Source organism: Schistocerca nitens, chromosome 4, assembly GCF_023898315.1.
Source record: "Schistocerca nitens isolate TAMUIC-IGC-003100 chromosome 4, iqSchNite1.1, whole genome shotgun sequence".
Taxonomy (NCBI): domain Eukaryota; kingdom Metazoa; phylum Arthropoda; class Insecta; order Orthoptera; family Acrididae; genus Schistocerca; species Schistocerca nitens.
This window is the reverse complement of record NC_064617.1, coordinates 858,758,739-858,781,199: the sequence shown is the minus strand read 5'-3', so window position 1 is coordinate 858,781,199 and position 22,461 is coordinate 858,758,739.

Here is a 22,461-nt window from a genome sequence, read left to right as displayed (position 1 = left end):
TCATCATCAGAGCAATTTCGATGGACATTTCTTTATCAAAAACAAACTAATTTACATAAACATTCAATTTATCAAAAAGTAAACATCATACCTGAAAACAGATGAACTTAACATCATGAATACATATTTTCCTGGAGGTTAATGTAATTAATCAGAAAGGAGTATGTGAATTCACATCAGTTATAGAGGTGGTAATCACCTCAAGCTACAATTTACAACTACAAATACAATTTTAAATTTACATTTTACACACATACACACACACACAGTTTTCATTGTTTACATTTTTCAGTTATTTACATCGTTTATGTTTTCAGATATTTACATTAACATCGGATGGTGGTGACAGTTTCATCTGGATATAAGAGCCAACCCGAATGAAAATCGTGAATACTACTGGGGCATTTCAGATCTACTTCTAAAATGTACGCTAAGTTGTAACCATCCGGAAAGTATTCAAGTCAGAAGTTTCAACACTCCTTGGACAAACATATACAAATTTGGACACTGGAAGATACTCCAACATCAGCCAGCTGCACAGGTTATTCATATCGAGATATATGATGCAGAAATCGTTAATTTTTGTTACCATAGCTGGTCATAAATCTGCTGTCGGCAACCACGTCTCTACAAGAACAACGTACACTGCCTCTAATACAAAGTAGAGTTGTTGGCTATCGGTAATAAGCTGCAATTTCACTTCTGTAACTTTTGGCAGAGTATCCCAAGCCGAGCAAAGCGAAGTAACGCAACGCACAGGATGCAATTCGTATGTTTTAAGTCAAAGACGGCGAATGTTTTCGAAAACATCAGTAAAAAGTAGCACGTCAAATTTCAAAAATAAACCAGAATAATCTCAAATTTTTTTACACTTGAATACATTCCATACATTGCAAGCTGTTTGGTACTTGTCTTGTGTTATCGTTTCGTCTCTTAATAAACTCCTAAACTTTTCGACTGAGGGTAGGCGATCTTCCAGTGAACTCAATTCTTTGCTCACATACTCACACGCAAAAATTCCCTTCTGATTTCCGGTATAATGCACGCGTAATGAGTGAACATGCCAAGAAATTTAGGGAATCGACAAAACATTTGTATTGCAGTGCTTCTCTTGGTGCAATATTGCCATACTTTTCTTAAAATATTTATATTACTCCATAATAAACAGCAGAAGAGAAACGCGACCTGGATTTCATTTGACTTATACATCGCCATCTGTCGTCTTCTCGTTGCAAATGATCGTGATCAAGAAACGCCGGTCACAACTTCTCAGATTGTGGAATACAACTGGGACTGTATAGAGACGACTATAACTGGCATTGCAACTGCAATGTGCACCGCCTCAGTATGCACCGATGAAACGGTCTCTGTGTTTAATATTTCATTTCTCAAATGGTTCACTGCAAATACGGCAGACCTCTGCCAAGCAAATGGCCAGAAGTGAACATGTAATCGAACAGCCTGGCTGAGGCTTCAAGGAGTCATGACCTGAGTAGTGGAGGGAAGTGGCAGCGGAAACGTTGCAGAGGCAGACCAAGGATTAACCACCGTAAGCAGGTTGAAATTGATGTAGCTATGGAGAGATTCCGAGGCTTGTGCGGGATAGACCAGCGAAGAGAGCTGCAGCAAACCAGTCTTTGGACTGCAGAGAACAACAACGACTACTGCTACAATTTTCATCTTTGCATTACTTATTTCTGTGGCTAGGTGGATAGTGGATCTGGTTTCATATTTGGACATTAAATCCGATTTCGCTGTCAGTATCTCTAAAGATATCCTCTGCTTGATTAGGGTATTTATACTACACTCTTTCTGCTACAAAGAATTCTCAGTGATCAGAACAAGAGTTTCTATTTCGCCATTCTCTTTCTAACATTGACTGCAAAGTTTCGCTTATTTTCTGCATCACGCGTTGTAATCACCATTAGGTCGCACTATCAAGTTGTTCATTTTGCATGTGTTCAGATTGTGAGATACTTCCGTTGCTACATCGTTATTTTTTTTAAACTTCTGTATTCATTTTTCAATAAACTTTCTCTTTTTCTGAGGTTTTAATTTGATTGTAATCTGATAAACCTTACGGCCCTAGAACTATATGGGACCATACATCCGCTCCTATATTCCGATCTTTCTATTTACTTACTATTTCTAGACTGCCTATTCCGCTAGCTGACTTGTGTGTTCTAGAAGTACGAGGGGCGTTCAGAAAGTAAGCTCCGATCGGTCGCGAAATGGAAACGACTATAAAAATCCGATAAAGCTTTGCACAGATGTGTTGGGTAGTGTCTCTAGTATAATGCCAGTTAGCATCACGTCGCTCTTCTCATTTCTGAGCTCGCAGTGAGTGCGTAAAGATGTCTAGAAAATAGTGTCTGCCGCCAAGTACGAGGGCCTGGTGAGAAATTTCGCCTGAAGCTATGCAGCTAACATTACATAACTGTCGTGCTGTTTCTTCTTCAAGACAATTCTCAGCCGCATTCTGCAGGGGCAATGAAGATGCTCCTGCATCGTTTTCAAATGGAAATGTTAGATTACCCACAATACAGTCCGCAATTGTCTCCCCCTGAGTTTCATCTCTGGTCACATGAACCGCTGTCTTTGAAGACAACATTTTGACACAGACAACGAGGTGTAGGCCAGCGTGGAGAATTGGCGGAAAGCACTGGCGGCTGCCTTCTATGATGAGGCTATTGAAAAGTTGGTACAACGCTATGACAAAAGTCTAAGTCAGAACGGCGACTACGTAGAGAAGTAGCTGAAAGGTGTAGCTAATTGTTACAAGTAAAACATTTCTGATGTTCACTGTGGTTTCAATTTGGCAATCAATCGGAGCTTACTTTCTGAACAGGCCTCGTATATCCTGGCTTGGTATCGTTAGTTACATTCCCCGTATAATATAGATCTAGGTTATGTATGAGATAATTGGGGTTTTTCACTTTTACTTACATTTGGCATTTGATCTATAGGTGATAGTACGTAGATTAAACTTCCAGCTAGTATGAGAGTCAAAATTCTCCCCTACTGTGTCGACTACATCGGTGCTATAGAGTGAGCGTCTTTCGATTTACTGTGTTTTGCTTCCCTGGTAGGATATAAATATTGATGGTATGTAATCTGTCAAGCTATTCCGTACTCGTTTTGTAGCATTTCTATTTTTGTTACTGCGATTTAGGCCTTTACCAAAATGACAGTGCCAGTATTGAACCCGTTAGCATAGTTTTCTGTTGTTTCGTATAAATATATCTCGTTTAGTCTTGCTGTGGACACCTCCTGTGTTAACATAATGTCGAAAGATGCGGACAGCTGTTTCTTCAAATATTTTATTTTTAGTTCTCTTCGAATTCCGTACATGTTGAACGTAGCTAAACGGAAAGTTCCTGGTACAGCAGTGTGTTCAACATGTGGCTTTTCTTTAAACTGGTGCTTCCTTCTCGTGTTCTGTTTCACGGTGATACTTTTTGTTTGTTTTATTGTCGTATTACGTTGCCTTGTTTCATTGATTAAGTGGTTTGCATTCGGCCCAGTGACCTGCGGTCTGCTAACCTGCCTTCAGGTTGATGTCAGTATCATGTAGTCTTGGCACATTGCCCTGTTTTACTTCCCTGTTCCAGGTGTGCACCGCGTGATTACTATGCTTGTGAAGTTTCCTAGTTTTTATTCACTTCGTGTTCAACAGTTTCTCTTTTAACTCCGATGCAGAGTCTTCTGCTCCTCTCTTTGCGTGCCTTCTTTTTCCTGTTTCCACAGTGCTATCTTACGTTTTTGTAACGTCTTGTAATGATACGGATTTGTCTGCTGAATCCATGTTTGTTTTTACAACATAACCGTCTTCTAGTGCATTCTGCGTACGCGCAAGTTTGCGTTGCTGCTTTCCATGTACTTCGCGCTAAGAGCGTCGGCGCCCCTCTCGGTTATGTGCTCAGCGGCAGTCTTACTCTTTTCATTTAGCGGCGATTCGTTTGACAACCTTCGCTGTATTATTGTGAGTCATTCTGGGTTTTCCACAACACTTGCTGATACGTTATCCTGTCTTTCGCTGCCCATATTCACGAAAGTGTCAATTACAGCTCCTGCAGTTGCGTCATAGCTGTTTGTTTTTTTTCTTTTTTTCTTTTTTTCGGTGAATCAATCTGTCATATGTTGCTTGCTTTATCTTCTATGTTTTTATCGTAGTTTTCTGTTTCTTTCGCTGTTTTTTCTGGCATTTCAGATGTGACATATTTTTCTTAGTGCCTACTGGTTGGTGGGCAGATTTCTCTATAATTGTTTCACTTACATAACAGGTCATAGGTATCTCGTTACGGCGTAAGTATGTTACTGGTAGTACAGCGGTTCGCCTGTTGGGATACTCCGCTGTTATGTGATCTATCGTGCCATACTGCGCAAACGTGCGGGGACGCCCGTTATAAATCACTAAGGATTTACGCCCAGACACAGCTACACTATGTGATCAAAAGTATCCCGACACCTGGCTGAAAATGACTTGCAAGTTCGTGGCGCCCTCCATCGGTAATGCTGGAATTCAATATGGTATTAGCCAACCCTTAGCCTTGATGACAGCTTACACTCTCGCAGACATACGTTCAACCAGGTGCTGCAAGGTTTCTTGGAAAATAGCAGCCCATTCTTCTCGGAGTACCGCACTGAGGAGAGGTATCGAAGTCGGTTGGTTAGGCCTGGCAAGACGTCGGCGTTCCAAAACATCCTAAAGGTGTTCTATAGTATTCAGGTCAAAACTACGTGCAGTCCAGTCCATTACAGGGATGTTATTATCGTGTGACCACTCCGCCATAGGCCGTGCATTATGAATAGGCGCTCCATTGTGTTGAAAGATGCATTCGCCATTCCCAAATTGCACTTAAGCAGTGGAAAGCAAGAAAGTGCTTAAAACGTCAATGTAGGCATGTGCGGTGATAGTGCCACGCGATCAACAAGGGGTGCAAGCCCCATCCATGAAAAACACGACCACACCATAACACCACCTCCTCCGAATTTTACTGTTCTCACTACACACGCTGGCCGATGACGTTCACCGGGCATTCGCCATACCCACACCCTGCCATCGAATCGCCACATTATGTAGCGTGATACGTCACTCCATACAACGTTTTTCCACTGTTCTATCATCCAATGTTTACGCTCCTCACACCAAGCGAGGCGTTCTTTGGCATTTACCGGCGTGATGTGTGGCTTATGAGCAGCTGCTCGACCATGAAATCCAAGCTTTCTCACCTCCCGCATAACTGTCATAGTACTTGCAGTGGATCCTGATGCAGTTTGGAATTCCCGTGTGATGGTCTGGATAGATGTCTGCCTATTACACATTACAACCCTCTTCAACTGTCGGCGGTCTCTGTCAGTCGTCAGACGAGGTCAGCCTTTACGGTTTTGTGCTGTACGAATCCCTTCACGTTTCCACTTCACTGTCACATCGGAAACAGTGGACCTAGGAATGTTTAGGAGTGTGGAAATCTCGCGTACAGACGTATGACACAAGTGATACCCAATCACCTGACCACGTTCTGAGCCCGTAAGTTCCGCAGAGTGCCCCATTCTGCTCTCTCACGATGTCTAATGACTACGGAGGTCGCTGATATGGAGGACCTGGCAGTAGGTGGCAGCACAATGCACGTACCATGAAAAACGTATGTTTTTGGGGGTGTCCGGATACTTTTGATCACATAGTGTATGTGGGACAACATGTGCTTATTCATTGTGTGTGTGTGTGTGTGTGTGTGTGTGTGTGTGTGTGTGTGTGTGTGTGTGTGTGTGTGTGTCTGTGTCTGTGTGCGTGTGTGTATGTATGTATGTATGTATGTATGTATGTATGTGTGCCTTAATGATATTCGCACACCATTTGTCACATTTGATTTCAGTTATGTACCAAGTGGTTTCAGGAACGTCGGGATTGATTCGTCACTGACTCTGAAAGGGACTTTCAAAATTTGGAAGCGCTTAGTTCACAAACCTAAATTGTTTTTACCACTTCACTAAAACAGTGTGTTGAAAGTGGCGAGTATGTAACAGTGAAACAAGCAAATGAAACTAGTAAACACAGCACGGAAATAAATGGTTAGCTCGATATGACGTATGCACATGAAGTCATGACAACGTTACAAGACTTTTAGTGTCTAAGGCTAAGTTTATTTTACTTTTTTAATTTATAGGCTTTCGTGACGTGCCCATACAGCCATCTTAACAGTGGAATGTCATTCCTAATTATATGAACGTAAGGACAACACAGCACCTAGTCTCCGCGCGGGGAAAATCTCCAATCCGGCCAGGAGTCGAATCTGGGCCCCTTCGGTCAGCAATCCGCCGTGCTGACAGCGCAGCTACTGAGGCGAAATACGTTTATTACGAAACAGTGAAAGTTAGGCGAATATTTCGAAGTGATGAACTGCACACGTTTGATTTTATCATCGTTCCGGATACATAAGTAATGGTAAATAACGTTTCGAAAACAAGTGTGTCGGTCGTGGCCCTCCAGTACCATGGCCTCGCAGGTCCTCCGACGTGAAACCGTTACATTTTTTTGTGCCAGGGTATTTAAAAGTTTTGGTGTGTTCCAGCCCTGTTGTTAGTGTCGTGAAATATGGAATCGCATTGTGGATGGTTGCTCGAACATGCCTGAGATTTTGAAAAGTATGTGGACATCGATGAGGAGACATGCTGAAGCCTGCCTTCACGTAAACAGCGGCTACGTGGGAGACTTCTTATACTGTGTTTGTCCTCAATTGCGTACCTGCAGTTCAAACCCTCAGGGACTCTTATCAGGTGTACATGTACTCAGTCGTAATATGTAGTAAGGGGAAAACTATTGGTTTATGAACCTATGTACATTAGGATTGTTTGCTTGTTTCATTCTCTTCTACTCGCACCTTTCGCTTGTACCTGTAACAATTAAACGTCTCTAACTGAATTTTAATTTACCCTCTGAGGTCCGTTATTTGAGTCACGATGCTGTGTTCGTTTTCACAGGAACACAACCCTGACATGAATGTAATTGAATTCCGTAAATTTCTTCCTTTTTAATTTAACTTTCTCAAAAAGACATTGTTAAACTTCATATCGGGACTGCCTTACGAAGGCTCTGTATTTTCTAAACCAGCCTCAAATGGTTCAAATGGCTCTGACCACCATGGGACTTAACATCTGAGGTCATCAGTCCTCTAGAACTTAGAACTACTTAAACCTAACTAACCTAAGGACATCACACATATCCATGCCCGGGGCAGGATTCGAACCCGCGACCGTAGCGAAACCCATGTCCGTTGCCGAGATCGCTAACGTACGCTTGAGCGTTGGCGGTAGATCCCGGGGGTGAGCCAGGTCGACTCCTAGTGTTGGAAAAATTTTCATTGCTGGTATTTGGCAGCAAGCAGAGGAGAGGTGCTGGCGTGAAGTTCCTGATCATAAGACTATGCACCAACGTCCTGGTTTAAATACCAAACCTCTCCGTAGTGTCTCATCAAGTGAGGGCATGTGACACTTTTGACAGTGATCCGTCCTTCAGATTGGGACGTTAAATTTGGCGGCCACCTTGGTGCTATTAGCGAGGAGAAGGCTATTGTGCAGGCACCGCGTTTCACCCTCTCCATTCGCTCATAATAATCATCATTTTACAACACAAATATTACACCACACACACACACACACACACACAAACAAACAAAATACATACTTGTTGTATTACAAATAGTGTGTAGTGGAGCACTCTGTAAATAAACAAAAACTGCCGGCCGCGGTGGTCTAGCTGTTCTAGGCGCTCAGTCCGGAACCGCGCGACCTCTACGGTCGCAGGTTCGAATCGTGCCTCGGGCATGGATGTGTGTGCTGTCCTTAGGTTAGTTAGGTTTAAGTAGTTCTAAGTTCTAGGGGACTGATGACCACATATGTTAAGTCCCATAGTGCTCAGAGCCATTTGAACCAAACATAAACTGTATTTTCTATCGTTTCTACTGAGTACACCACCGCAGTGACTTACTGTTTTCTTCCTCTGTTCTTTAGAAGGCGAGTACCTGAATCACGTCTGCTACGCCGCGCTGCCTCCGTAGCGACTGCTGGTGCTCCATTCTCGTCTCGACTCAAAGGTAAACAACGCAGCGCTGCTTCCGCCATCTGCACTTAAGACGAGCGCCGGCAATGGAATCGGCTCAGCTATCGAGACCCGCTCTCGTAGCTCTATCTCTCTCCTACACCAACGGAAATGAGAAGTGAAGCATTGGTTTGATCTTAACCAAACTTTGCATCGACTGATGTTAAATGATTAAACTTTTATTTCATTCGCAACTGTAGTCCGTCATGAATATCAGTATTAAGTTTGACCTCCGTAGGCAAGAATATACTCATCTTGGAGCAATTCTTGCCATGACCGAAATACATGCTGTGTGAGTTCGTGAAGATTGTATCTCGAGGTTGGTATTAAAGAATGCGTTAGTAGTGGGTGTGTACCAGTTCTACCTCAATTGGGGGGGGGGGGGGGGGCATTGTTTTCTTATGTAAACAAACCTGCCAGACGCGCTAGCCTAATTTAATGAGCTTTATGGAAACGAACTGTTCACTTGGGTGAATGTCTTGTTTATTTATGACATAATTAATGGGTTAGAACTGTCATACAAATTACTATAATTTATGGGCAACAGATCGGCCTTGGTTCCTGTTTACCCCAGTGTCCAGATGCTTTGAGCTTAAAGTGATAGCCGTAATTTTTAATGGCGATAGTTTGTGACACAAAAAACACGACTTCCTGCCCCCGCCCCCTGTATTGTGCTGCTATTGTGCTATTGGCCACGTCCCCACCACCGCCCCCAACACTCCTTAGTGTCCTTCGAGCATCCATCCATTATTCTTAATGTGGACCAAAAAAACTGACATCTTGGTTCAAATGGCTCTGAGCACAATGGGACTTAATTTCTGAGGTCATCAGTCCCCTAGAACTTAGAACTACTTAAACCTAACTAACCTAAGGACATCACACATATCCATGCCCGGGGCAGGATTCGAACCCGCGACCGTAGCGAAACCCATGTCCGTTGCCGAGATCGCTAACGTACGCTTGAGCGTTGGCGGTAGATCCCGGGGGTGAGCCAGGTCGACTCCTAGTGTTGGAAAAATTTTCATTGCTGGTATTTGGCAGCAAGCAGAGGAGAGGTGCTGGCGTGAAGTTCCTGATCATAAGACTATGCACCAACGTCCTGGTTTAAATACCAAACCTCTCCGTAGTGTCTCATCAAGTGAGGGCATGTGACACTTTTGACAGTGATCCGTCCTTCAGATTGGGACGTTAAATTTGGCGGCCACCTTGGTGCTATTAGCGAGGAGAAGGCTATTGTGCAGGCACCGCGTTTCACCCTCTCCATTCGCTCATAATAATCATCATTTTACAACACAAATATTACACCACACACACACACACACACACACAAACAAACAAAATACATACTTGTTGTATTACAAATAGTGTGTAGTGGAGCACTCTGTAAATAAACAAAAACTGCCGGCCGCGGTGGTCTAGCTGTTCTAGGCGCTCAGTCCGGAACCGCGCGACCTCTACGGTCGCAGGTTCGAATCGTGCCTCGGGCATGGATGTGTGTGCTGTCCTTAGGTTAGTTAGGTTTAAGTAGTTCTAAGTTCTAGGGGACTGATGACCACATATGTTAAGTCCCATAGTGCTCAGAGCCATTTGAACCAAACATAAACTGTATTTTCTATCGTTTCTACTGAGTACACCACCGCAGTGACTTACTGTTTTCTTCCTCTGTTCTTTAGAAGGCGAGTACCTGAATCACGTCTGCTACGCCGCGCTGCCTCCGTAGCGACTGCTGGTGCTCCATTCTCGTCTCGACTCAAAGGTAAACAACGCAGCGCTGCTTCCGCCATCTGCACTTAAGACGAGCGCCGGCAATGGAATCGGCTCAGCTATCGAGACCCGCTCTCGTAGCTCTATCTCTCTCCTACACCAACGGAAATGAGAAGTGAAGCATTGGTTTGATCTTAACCAAACTTTGCATCGACTGATGTTAAATGATTAAACTTTTATTTCATTCGCAACTGTAGTCCGTCATGAATATCAGTATTAAGTTTGACCTCCGTAGGCAAGAATATACTCATCTTGGAGCAATTCTTGCCATGACCGAAATACATGCTGTGTGAGTTCGTGAAGATTGTATCTCGAGGTTGGTATTAAAGAATGCGTTAGTAGTGGGTGTGTACCAGTTCTACCTCAATTGGGGGGGGGGGGGGGGACATTGTTTTCTTATGTAAACAAACCTGCCAGACGCGCTAGCCTAATTTAATGAGCTTTATGGAAACGAACTGTTCACTTGGGTGAATGTCTTGTTTATTTATGACATAATTAATGGGTTAGAACTGTCATACAAATTACTATAATTTATGGGCAACAGATCGGCCTTGGTTCCTGTTTACCCCAGTGTCCAGATGCTTTGAGCTTAAAGTGATAGCCGTAATTTTTAATGGCGATAGTTTGTGACACAAAAAACACGACTTCCTGCCCCCGCCCCCTGTATTGTGCTGCTATTGTGCTATTGGCCACGTCCCCACCACCGCCCCCAACACTCCTTAGTGTCCTTCGAGCATCCATCCATTATTCTTAATGTGGACCAAAAAAACTGACATCTTGGTTCAAATGGCTCTGAGCACAATGGGACTTAATTTCTGAGGTCATCAGTCCCCTAGAACTTAGAACTACTTAAACCTAACTAACCTAAGGACATCACACATATCCATGCCCGGGGCAGGATTCGAACCCGCGACCGTAGCGAAACCCATGTCCGTTGCCGAGATCGCTAACGTACGCTTGAGCGTTGGCGGTAGATCCCGGGGGTGAGCCAGGTCGACTCCTAGTGTTGGAAAAATTTTCATTGCTGGTATTTGGCAGCAAGCAGAGGAGAGGTGCTGGCGTGAAGTTCCTGATCATAAGACTATGCACCAACGTCCTGGTTTAAATACCAAACCTCTCCGTAGTGTCTCATCAAGTGAGGGCATGTGACACTTTTGACAGTGATCCGTCCTTCAGATTGGGACGTTAAATTTGGCGGCCACCTTGGTGCTATTAGCGAGGAGAAGGCTATTGTGCAGGCACCGCGTTTCACCCTCTCCATTCGCTCATAATAATCATCATTTTACAACACAAATATTACACCACACACACACACACACACACACAAACAAACAAAATACATACTTGTTGTATTACAAATAGTGTGTAGTGGAGCACTCTGTAAATAAACAAAAACTGCCGGCCGCGGTGGTCTAGCTGTTCTAGGCGCTCAGTCCGGAACCGCGCGACCTCTACGGTCGCAGGTTCGAATCGTGCCTCGGGCATGGATGTGTGTGCTGTCCTTAGGTTAGTTAGGTTTAAGTAGTTCTAAGTTCTAGGGGACTGATGACCACATATGTTAAGTCCCATAGTGCTCAGAGCCATTTGAACCAAACATAAACTGTATTTTCTATCGTTTCTACTGAGTACACCACCGCAGTGACTTACTGTTTTCTTCCTCTGTTCTTTAGAAGGCGAGTACCTGAATCACGTCTGCTACGCCGCGCTGCCTCCGTAGCGACTGCTGGTGCTCCATTCTCGTCTCGACTCAAAGGTAAACAACGCAGCGCTGCTTCCGCCATCTGCACTTAAGACGAGCGCCGGCAATGGAATCGGCTCAGCTATCGAGACCCGCTCTCGTAGCTCTATCTCTCTCCTACACCAACGGAAATGAGAAGTGAAGCATTGGTTTGATCTTAACCAAACTTTGCATCGACTGATGTTAAATGATTAAACTTTTATTTCATTCGCAACTGTAGTCCGTCATGAATATCAGTATTAAGTTTGACCTCCGTAGGCAAGAATATACTCATCTTGGAGCAATTCTTGCCATGACCGAAATACATGCTGTGTGAGTTCGTGAAGATTGTATCTCGAGGTTGGTATTAAAGAATGCGTTAGTAGTGGGTGTGTACCAGTTCTACCTCAATTGGGGGGGGGGCATTGTTTTCTTATGTAAACAAACCTGCCAGACGCGCTAGCCTAATTTAATGAGCTTTATGGAAACGAACTGTTCACTTGGGTGAATGTCTTGTTTATTTATGACATAATTAATGGGTTAGAACTGTCATACAAATTACTATAATTTATGGGCAACAGATCGGCCTTGGTTCCTGTTTACCCCAGTGTCCAGATGCTTTGAGCTTAAAGTGATAGCCGTAATTTTTAATGGCGATAGTTTGTGACACAAAAAACACGACTTCCTGCCCCCGCCCCCTGTATTGTGCTGCTATTGTGCTATTGGCCACGTCCCCACCACCGCCCCCAACACTCCTTAGTGTCCTTCGAGCATCCATCCATTATTCTTAATGTGGACCAAAAAAACTGACATCTTGGTTCAAATGGCTCTGAGCACAATGGGACTTAATTTCTGAGGTCATCAGTCCCCTAGAACTTAGAACTACTTAAACCTAACTAACCTAAGGACATCACACATATCCATGCCCGGGGCAGGATTCGAACCCGCGACCGTAGCGAAACCCATGTCCGTTGCCGAGATCGCTAACGTACGCTTGAGCGTTGGCGGTAGATCCCGGGGGTGAGCCAGGTCGACTCCTAGTGTTGGAAAAATTTTCATTGCTGGTATTTGGCAGCAAGCAGAGGAGAGGTGCTGGCGTGAAGTTCCTGATCATAAGACTATGCACCAACGTCCTGGTTTAAATACCAAACCTCTCCGTAGTGTCTCATCAAGTGAGGGCATGTGACACTTTTGACAGTGATCCGTCCTTCAGATTGGGACGTTAAATTTGGCGGCCACCTTGGTGCTATTAGCGAGGAGAAGGCTATTGTGCAGGCACCGCGTTTCACCCTCTCCATTCGCTCATAATAATCATCATTTTACAACACAAATATTACACCACACACACACACACACACACACAAACAAACAAAATACATACTTGTTGTATTACAAATAGTGTGTAGTGGAGCACTCTGTAAATAAACAAAAACTGCCGGCCGCGGTGGTCTAGCTGTTCTAGGCGCTCAGTCCGGAACCGCGCGACCTCTACGGTCGCAGGTTCGAATCGTGCCTCGGGCATGGATGTGTGTGCTGTCCTTAGGTTAGTTAGGTTTAAGTAGTTCTAAGTTCTAGGGGACTGATGACCACATATGTTAAGTCCCATAGTGCTCAGAGCCATTTGAACCAAACATAAACTGTATTTTCTATCGTTTCTACTGAGTACACCACCGCAGTGACTTACTGTTTTCTTCCTCTGTTCTTTAGAAGGCGAGTACCTGAATCACGTCTGCTACGCCGCGCTGCCTCCGTAGCGACTGCTGGTGCTCCATTCTCGTCTCGACTCAAAGGTAAACAACGCAGCGCTGCTTCCGCCATCTGCACTTAAGACGAGCGCCGGCAATGGAATCGGCTCAGCTATCGAGACCCGCTCTCGTAGCTCTATCTCTCTCCTACACCAACGGAAATGAGAAGTGAAGCATTGGTTTGATCTTAACCAAACTTTGCATCGACTGATGTTAAATGATTAAACTTTTATTTCATTCGCAACTGTAGTCCGTCATGAATATCAGTATTAAGTTTGACCTCCGTAGGCAAGAATATACTCATCTTGGAGCAATTCTTGCCATGACCGAAATACATGCTGTGTGAGTTCGTGAAGATTGTATCTCGAGGTTGGTATTAAAGAATGCGTTAGTAGTGGGTGTGTACCAGTTCTACCTCAATTGGGGGGGGGGGCATTGTTTTCTTATGTAAACAAACCTGCCAGACGCGCTAGCCTAATTTAATGAGCTTTATGGAAACGAACTGTTCACTTGGGTGAATGTCTTGTTTATTTATGACATAATTAATGGGTTAGAACTGTCATACAAATTACTATAATTTATGGGCAACAGATCGGCCTTGGTTCCTGTTTACCCCAGTGTCCAGATGCTTTGAGCTTAAAGTGATAGCCGTAATTTTTAATGGCGATAGTTTGTGACACAAAAAACACGACTTCCTGCCCCCGCCCCCTGTATTGTGCTGCTATTGTGCTATTGGCCACGTCCCCACCACCGCCCCCAACACTCCTTAGTGTCCTTCGAGCATCCATCCATTATTCTTAATGTGGACCAAAAAAACTGACATCTTGGTTCAAATGGCTCTGAGCACAATGGGACTTAATTTCTGAGGTCATCAGTCCCCTAGAACTTAGAACTACTTAAACCTAACTAACCTAAGGACATCACACATATCCATGCCCGGGGCAGGATTCGAACCCGCGACCGTAGCGAAACCCATGTCCGTTGCCGAGATCGCTAACGTACGCTTGAGCGTTGGCGGTAGATCCCGGGGGTGAGCCAGGTCGACTCCTAGTGTTGGAAAAATTTTCATTGCTGGTATTTGGCAGCAAGCAGAGGAGAGGTGCTGGCGTGAAGTTCCTGATCATAAGACTATGCACCAACGTCCTGGTTTAAATACCAAACCTCTCCGTAGTGTCTCATCAAGTGAGGGCATGTGACACTTTTGACAGTGATCCGTCCTTCAGATTGGGACGTTAAATTTGACGGCCACCTTGGTGCTATTAGCGAGGAGAAGGCTATTGTGCAGGCACCGCGTTTCACCCTCTCCATTCGCTCATAATAATCATCATTTTACAACACAAATATTACACCACACACACACACACACACACACAAACAAACAAAATACATACTTGTTGTATTACAAATAGTGTGTAGTGGAGCACTCTGTAAATAAACAAAAACTGCCGGCCGCGGTGGTCTAGCTGTTCTAGGCGCTCAGTCCGGAACCGCGCGACCTCTACGGTCGCAGGTTCGAATCGTGCCTCGGGCATGGATGTGTGTGCTGTCCTTAGGTTAGTTAGGTTTAAGTAGTTCTAAGTTCTAGGGGACTGATGACCACATATGTTAAGTCCCATAGTGCTCAGAGCCATTTGAACCAAACATAAACTGTATTTTCTATCGTTTCTACTGAGTACACCACCGCAGTGACTTACTGTTTTCTTCCTCTGTTCTTTAGAAGGCGAGTACCTGAATCACGTCTGCTACGCCGCGCTGCCTCCGTAGCGACTGCTGGTGCTCCATTCTCGTCTCGACTCAAAGGTAAACAACGCAGCGCTGCTTCCGCCATCTGCACTTAAGACGAGCGCCGGCAATGGAATCGGCTCAGCTATCGAGACCCGCTCTCGTAGCTCTATCTCTCTCCTACACCAACGGAAATGAGAAGTGAAGCATTGGTTTGATCTTAACCAAACTTTGCATCGACTGATGTTAAATGATTAAACTTTTATTTCATTCGCAACTGTAGTCCGTCATGAATATCAGTATTAAGTTTGACCTCCGTAGGCAAGAATATACTCATCTTGGAGCAATTCTTGCCATGACCGAAATACATGCTGTGTGAGTTCGTGAAGATTGTATCTCGAGGTTGGTATTAAAGAATGCGTTAGTAGTGGGTGTGTACCAGTTCTACCTCAATTGGGGGGGGGGCATTGTTTTCTTATGTAAACAAACCTGCCAGACGCGCTAGCCTAATTTAATGAGCTTTATGGAAACGAACTGTTCACTTGGGTGAATGTCTTGTTTATTTATGACATAATTAATGGGTTAGAACTGTCATACAAATTACTATAATTTATGGGCAACAGATCGGCCTTGGTTCCTGTTTACCCCAGTGTCCAGATGCTTTGAGCTTAAAGTGATAGCCGTAATTTTTAATGGCGATAGTTTGTGACACAAAAAACACGACTTCCTGCCCCCGCCCCCTGTATTGTGCTGCTATTGTGCTATTGGCCACGTCCCCACCACCGCCCCCAACACTCCTTAGTGTCCTTCGAGCATCCATCCATTATTCTTAATGTGGACCAAAAAAACTGACATCTTGGTTCAAATGGCTCTGAGCACAATGGGACTTAATTTCTGAGGTCATCAGTCCCCTAGAACTTAGAACTACTTAAACCTAACTAACCTAAGGACATCGCACACATCCATGCCCCAGGCAGGATTCGAACCTGTGACCGTAGTGGTCGCGCGGCTCCAGAATGTAGCGCCTAGAACCGCTCGGCCACTCCGGCCGGCAACTGACATCTTCCTGTCCCCACCATTCCCTACTATGCCTACTATGCTTTCATTGACCACACCCCCACGACTCCCTCCACTGCTTCTTAGCATACTGAGACTATCATTCATAATCTGGGGCTCCCTAAAGCAGCAGCGTCAGTAAACTCAAGCGATACTACAAATTACCAGCATAGCATAGCATCCAGCAGTACTGGCCTAGTTTTTGCAAATGTTCCGCACCGAACGCTATTTTCTACAACATATGGAGCTATTTACAGCTTCATGGCTTTTACCATTTTATGAAGACGCACATTTCATTGCTGTCTTACCGATTTTAACCAACTTTTTCAGAGACTACATGTAATCATGGGTTTCGTTGCTGTTTTTCCCCACATTTTAATCTTATCTGATTTTTTAAGGCTAAGCACATAAATATGTATTTCGCTGCTGTTTTATCGATTTTCAGGAAAAACATGCAATATACATAGCTTTAAATATTTAAAAACTAACAGCACCATTATACAATGCCGCAAACAGTTCTTAGGCCAATTTTATGAATTTCCCCTCAGTATTCGCCAAATACCTCTGATTTTACCGATTTTTTAAGAAGACACAAATAAATATGGGTTTTCTTTGAAATTTTATCGATCTGCTAAACAAATAGCTACTTTTTTCGGGAAGACACACGTAAAGATACTGACGAATCACTATATCGCATTAATCTAACAAAGTACTTGGATATTCAGCATTAAAAAATTTCTATTTTACAACAAAGCACGTACGAGGACGTGGATAAAGGGCTAACAACACTTCTCTATTTAAAACTGAGGAAAACATGTGACGAGACCTCTGAGGGTCCGGTGCTCCAATCCGCACTGTCCGCACGCAGCCGTTAGATAGACATCGACTGGAACAGCGACGCAGCAGCGCGCGTCGAAGACGACTTGGCGCTGTGGATAAACCAAACAGTACGATTACAGACCTCGAGTCTTCTCGACTGGTGGCCACGCTTTCCACTACACCACTTGCGGCGGGTCCGTCCTGCACTGCAGCCAGCCTGTATGAGCGACATCCATCCAGACATATCTCGATTAAAGAAAAACGAGTAACCGTGGTAGTCATATGTACTGTAGTACACCACAGGCACTAATCTGCATCCCCCCTAGTCGCTTGCAGTTTGAAGGAAAAAGAAGGACTGGATCTTCCGCTTCGCAAATGCTAGTCCAGTGCATGCGTAAGTCCCACGCCATCTGAAGCCCCATCCGCGTCTGCTCCGATTGCTCAATGCTGCACTGCAGTACGGCATGGTCAGTCGGCCAACCACAGCCACACTACTTAAATGCATGCACATACTCTAAGAAATTTTAGTTTAACGTGTCTCTCGGTTCCATAAACGAGAGTCTATCAGTGCCTCATCACTACGACACAATTTTTCTCAGTAGCAAGCCACGTACAATAGGTTTGTTAAGTCATCTGTACTGCCAATGTCATTGCGGCAGTGTACACCATTTATCTTAACAGAACGATGGTATACCATTTACGCAGCATATGACATCAATTCAATGTGACACAAAGTCTGTATACGTTTCTAGAGCTATATGACAACATATGTATTACGAAATTCACTATCAATTGCTGTTTGACAATTCCAGTATTTATTTTTCCTCATTTCAACAGAATGTGTTCCAATTATGCTCCAATTATGCCAGATGGCTCTCTCTGCATTTTAAGTTTCACTGACGTAGTGTTCAGATATCCAGTCTGTCACTCCTAGGAGTCGTGAAGTATGTTTGTTTCTCGCCTGCAGTTAAGGGGGGTAGTACGTCAAACGGGCCAACTTGGAGCAGGAGAGGCACCACAGGACATTTTAATTTCCACTGTCTATACTTTTACAAGTAAATTCATAAGACCTTGTAAGCATGACCAGGAAGGATTCAGGATTCACACTCGTAGCAGCGGAAGTTCAAAAACATAATAAAATAATTTTTTTACATGTGAAATTTCATCATTTTTTCACTTACTATTGGCTGCATTTGTTGCTATAGGTACACTTTTCTTCGTAAGTAAGAGAGACTGTTCGATGAATTTTGCACAGCATACAAACCCTACCTATAGGTGTTTGAAACCCAAGAATCTATTTAATTTATGAAAAAATGAATGAGCTGTTACGTTTTAAACTTTACGTTTAGAAAAAAATTAAATTTTGTAGTTATTATCTCAATTTTTACCACAGTTTTTAATAGATTTGGAAAATTCTAGACTTTCATACACCTGTAAGTATGGTTTGTATGCTGTGCAAAATTCATTAAAGAATCTCTCTTACTTGTGAAGAAAAATGTACCTATAGCAACAAATGCAGCCAATAGTAAGAGAAAAAAGATGAGATTTCACATGTAAAAAAATTTATTTTGTTATGTTTTTGAACTTCCACTGCTATGATTGTGAATCCCGAATCCTTCCTGGTCATGCTGACAAAGTTTTAAGAATTTATTTGTAAAAGTATAGACAGTAGAAAATAAAATGTCCTGTGGTGCCTCTCCTGCTCCCAGTCGGCCCGGTTGACGTCCTACCCCCTTAATACCACTCGTGAATTGCATGCGGAAGGAATGTCTGCCTGTTGGTCAGAGTTTCTGTACTGCAGAGTAATTCCATAACTTTATGGACAGAATTTTATCTACGAGTCAACAACATAAATTTAGTCTGCCTATTAACATATCAGTCCATCCCTTTATAGGCACCCAAAATTCAAAGAAGAATGTTGTCTCATTTATTGCGAAAACAAAAGACGGGATTTCTGCTTCTGAATGTCTCTCGTTAGAAACCGTCATATTAGCCCCTAATTTTTTTCACTGCCGTCATTCTGAGAGATTTTGTGGGAGGAAGTAATATGTTTGCTCAAAAAACTTAGAAGGACCGGTAAAGAGCTCACCTTTTGTCAGGGTATCGTTTACCCCACATATTGTCTCCACTCACGAATCTTCCAGTCTTCGGTATATAGCAATTGCGTCTACCTGATTTTGGCGAGTGAACCTGGCTCTAGATGCCCCCAGCCCTGCTAATCCTCTCGAAATCCCATCACGTTGCGACAGTGCTCTCCATTATTTAGCAGGCTGTCTCGTCCTCTACTTGTCACTTGCTATGTAAAGAGCTGTGATAACAAGGAAAACAGCACACTAACGTGCAGGAAGAAATTCAAACCATGCGAAGGCTTGCGTCCATTTCTTTTACAGTTGGTGCTGCTTCTAGGGATTTGTGGTCCGTGGCGTGACGGAGCAGTAGGTGGGCTCTTTGGTCATTTAGATTCAACAGCTAAATTTATTTAAATACAGTTCCTGCTCACACCAGTCTTCAATCCTCTGCAAATCGCTTTAGCCTGCCAGTGTCCGAGTCCTCCAATAGAGAAGAGCCTACATCTAAATACATATTCCGCATATCACGGCTCGGTGTTGATTATGTCGTAGCAGTATTGTCGATGTTTTCGTTCCTATTCCATCCATATGCGTAATGATCGAGTAAAAATCTTTATATGCTTCTGTGTACACCCTAATCTCCTCTATGATCGCTATGCCAGATATAGATTTTTTAATGGCCCAGATCATTCGTATCGAATGATTGTCGATAAATATGTCCCTGTATGTGCCTTAACATCCTTTATCGCAATGCTAAAATGGTTCAAATGGCTCTGAGCACTATGGGACTCAACTGCTGTGGTCATAAGTCCCCTAGAACTTAGAACTACTTAAACCTAACTAACCTAAGGACATCACACACATCCATGCCCGAGGCAGGATTCGAACCTGCGACCGTAGCGGTCGTGCGGTTCCAGACTGAAGCGCCTTTAACCGCGCGGCCACTACGGCCGGCTCGCAATGCTATTCACTAAAGTTATATGACACATGGCCGTAGGCGACACTCAAACATTCTTTTTCTCCCTGCAGCACGCCCCAGTACACAATCTAGTCGCAAGTAGCTCAGTAGAGTACAAGTACAAGTCGGAAAGCACTTATTACCAGCCGCGCGGGATTAGCCGACTGGTCTAAGGGGCTGCAGTCATGGACTGTGCGGCTGGTCCCGGCGGAGGTTCGAGTCCTCCCTCGGGCATGGGTGTGTGTATTTGTCCTTCGGATAATTTAGATTAAGTAGTGTGTAAGCTTAGGGACTGATGACCTTAGCAGTTAAGTCCCATAAGATTTCACACACTTATTACCAGATCATGTGGAACTGTGTAGCACAGTTCTGTGCTGGGGGACGAAATGGTCTTTTTCTAACCCGATGGAAGAGTACGTACGTTGACAGAACGGTGTTATTGTCTGTCAATTCTAGACCTGTTAGTGATTAAATGGTTCGTGTGCGCCCTAAAACACTAATCATCATCATTAAATGGTTCGTACTGGTGAACACGATTCGATAGCTCAATACTAAACAGTCATTCTCTACCATTCACGTGAGTCCACATTTGTTCATGTAATGTAGCTGATCTCTGAAGCAAAAGCACCATGTGGATGCTGCTAGGATCATATAGATTGGTAAACTCCGTTCTAATATGTAATAGAAAAGAAATCTATGGGAAAGACGACGTATTTCTCCCAGAAACTTAAGAGTGGATTAGGGGTATGTTTGTCTATATGCCTCCAATCATTTCTTACTCGGTTAGTGGGCGAGAATGGGATGTCAGGGTAATCGATAATACTGTAGCGATGTACTCTCCACCATACACTGTACAGTGGCTTCCGGATTTTTTTTTTTTTTTTTTTTTAGATATAGAATGTTCGCATGTTCGCAGATGATGGAGTTGTCTACAAGCAGGCAGGAAGACCTGTGCCGGGGCTGGTAGCTGACATGAACGTAACTGCATCTATTGCACATCAATAGATCTATAAATCCCATATCCTGTCATTGGAAGCGTTAACCGTAGTAAAATGACTAGCAGTAAGCATCTGTAGTGAGCTGAAGGTGAATGCATATGTCGAGCACGAATCTTAAGGAAAGTAACCCAAACACTAAGAACTGACTGGTTGACTTAGGTGTGGCACGAGAGCAGCCGCAAATCTCATCCGCATGCCGTCCAACTAACATAATGACTTCGATCATCGCGTAGGTACTGCTGGTTTTGATATTAAGTACCACTACACGGATGCACACTGCCAACTGCTCTAGCCGGAATACGATACCATGGTCAGCCCACTCTCGATTAGCGTGTAGCGGTGGGGGCGGGGGGGGGGGGGGGGATGAACAACGTTGTGATTAAACACTAAATCTTTCTCTACTCTTACAGTAGTCTGAATTGTGCTTGGTTGTGCTGAACGGCTACATCAATGTAACTAATTCCGTGGATAATGTGCTGGAAGGTCTGTAAGTCTGTGTTTCTTCCCTAAAAACGCTATGTACTCAACGAAGAATCTGACACAATAATGGCATCGCAATTCTAGTGAAGCGACCATAAGAATACTATGAAGGAGATTATGACACGTATAGGGACATATTTACAATCATTCGATATCACTAAATTGCAGGAATTATTCCTCTGAATTTCTTTCTGCGGTTCTCGTGTACTAAATGTGCAGCAGTAAGTCTTCCTTGGCCGTTAAAAAACCTAAATCATTCGTAGCGATCAAAGAGGGGATACAGACATACAGACAGTCATTTTTACTCGATCAATACTCATATGAGTAGAACAGAAACGAAAAAATCGATAATACTGCTTCGACATAATCCACACTGTGCAATGGTTTGTGGAATATTTATTTAGATGAATGCTCTTATCTATGGTAGAGCTTGACGCAGGCAGTTTATAGCGATTTGCAGAGAACTGACGATTGGTGGGAGCTGGAGGTGAATGTAAAAAATGTTGTTATTGAATCTAAATGACAAAAGAGAGCTCTATGTTCCATTCGCCACAAACTACAACTCGCTAGAAGCAACACCAACTGTAAAATACCTGGACGAACGCATCGGCATGGTTTGAATTTCTTTCTGTACGTTAGTGTACCATTTTTCTTGTTGTGATAGCTCTTTATATAGCAAGTGACAGGTAGAGGGCTGGACATCCTGCTAACAAATGGAGAGCACTGTCGCAACGTGATGGGATTTCGAGAGGGTTAGTAGGGGTCTGTGACTTGGCTGGGAGCATCTAGAGCCACCATCACTCGCCAAAATCAGGTAGATGCAAATGGTATATATCGAACACTGGAAGATTCGTGAATCGTGACAATATGTGGGGTAAGAGATACTCTGATAAAAGGTGAGCTCTATACCTCTCCTTCTAAGTGTTATGAGCAAACTTATTACTCCCGCCCACAAACATCTCGCAATCCGTTGTGGCCGAGCGGTTCTAGGCGCTTCAGTCCGAAACCGCGCTGCTGCTACGGTCGCAGGTTCGA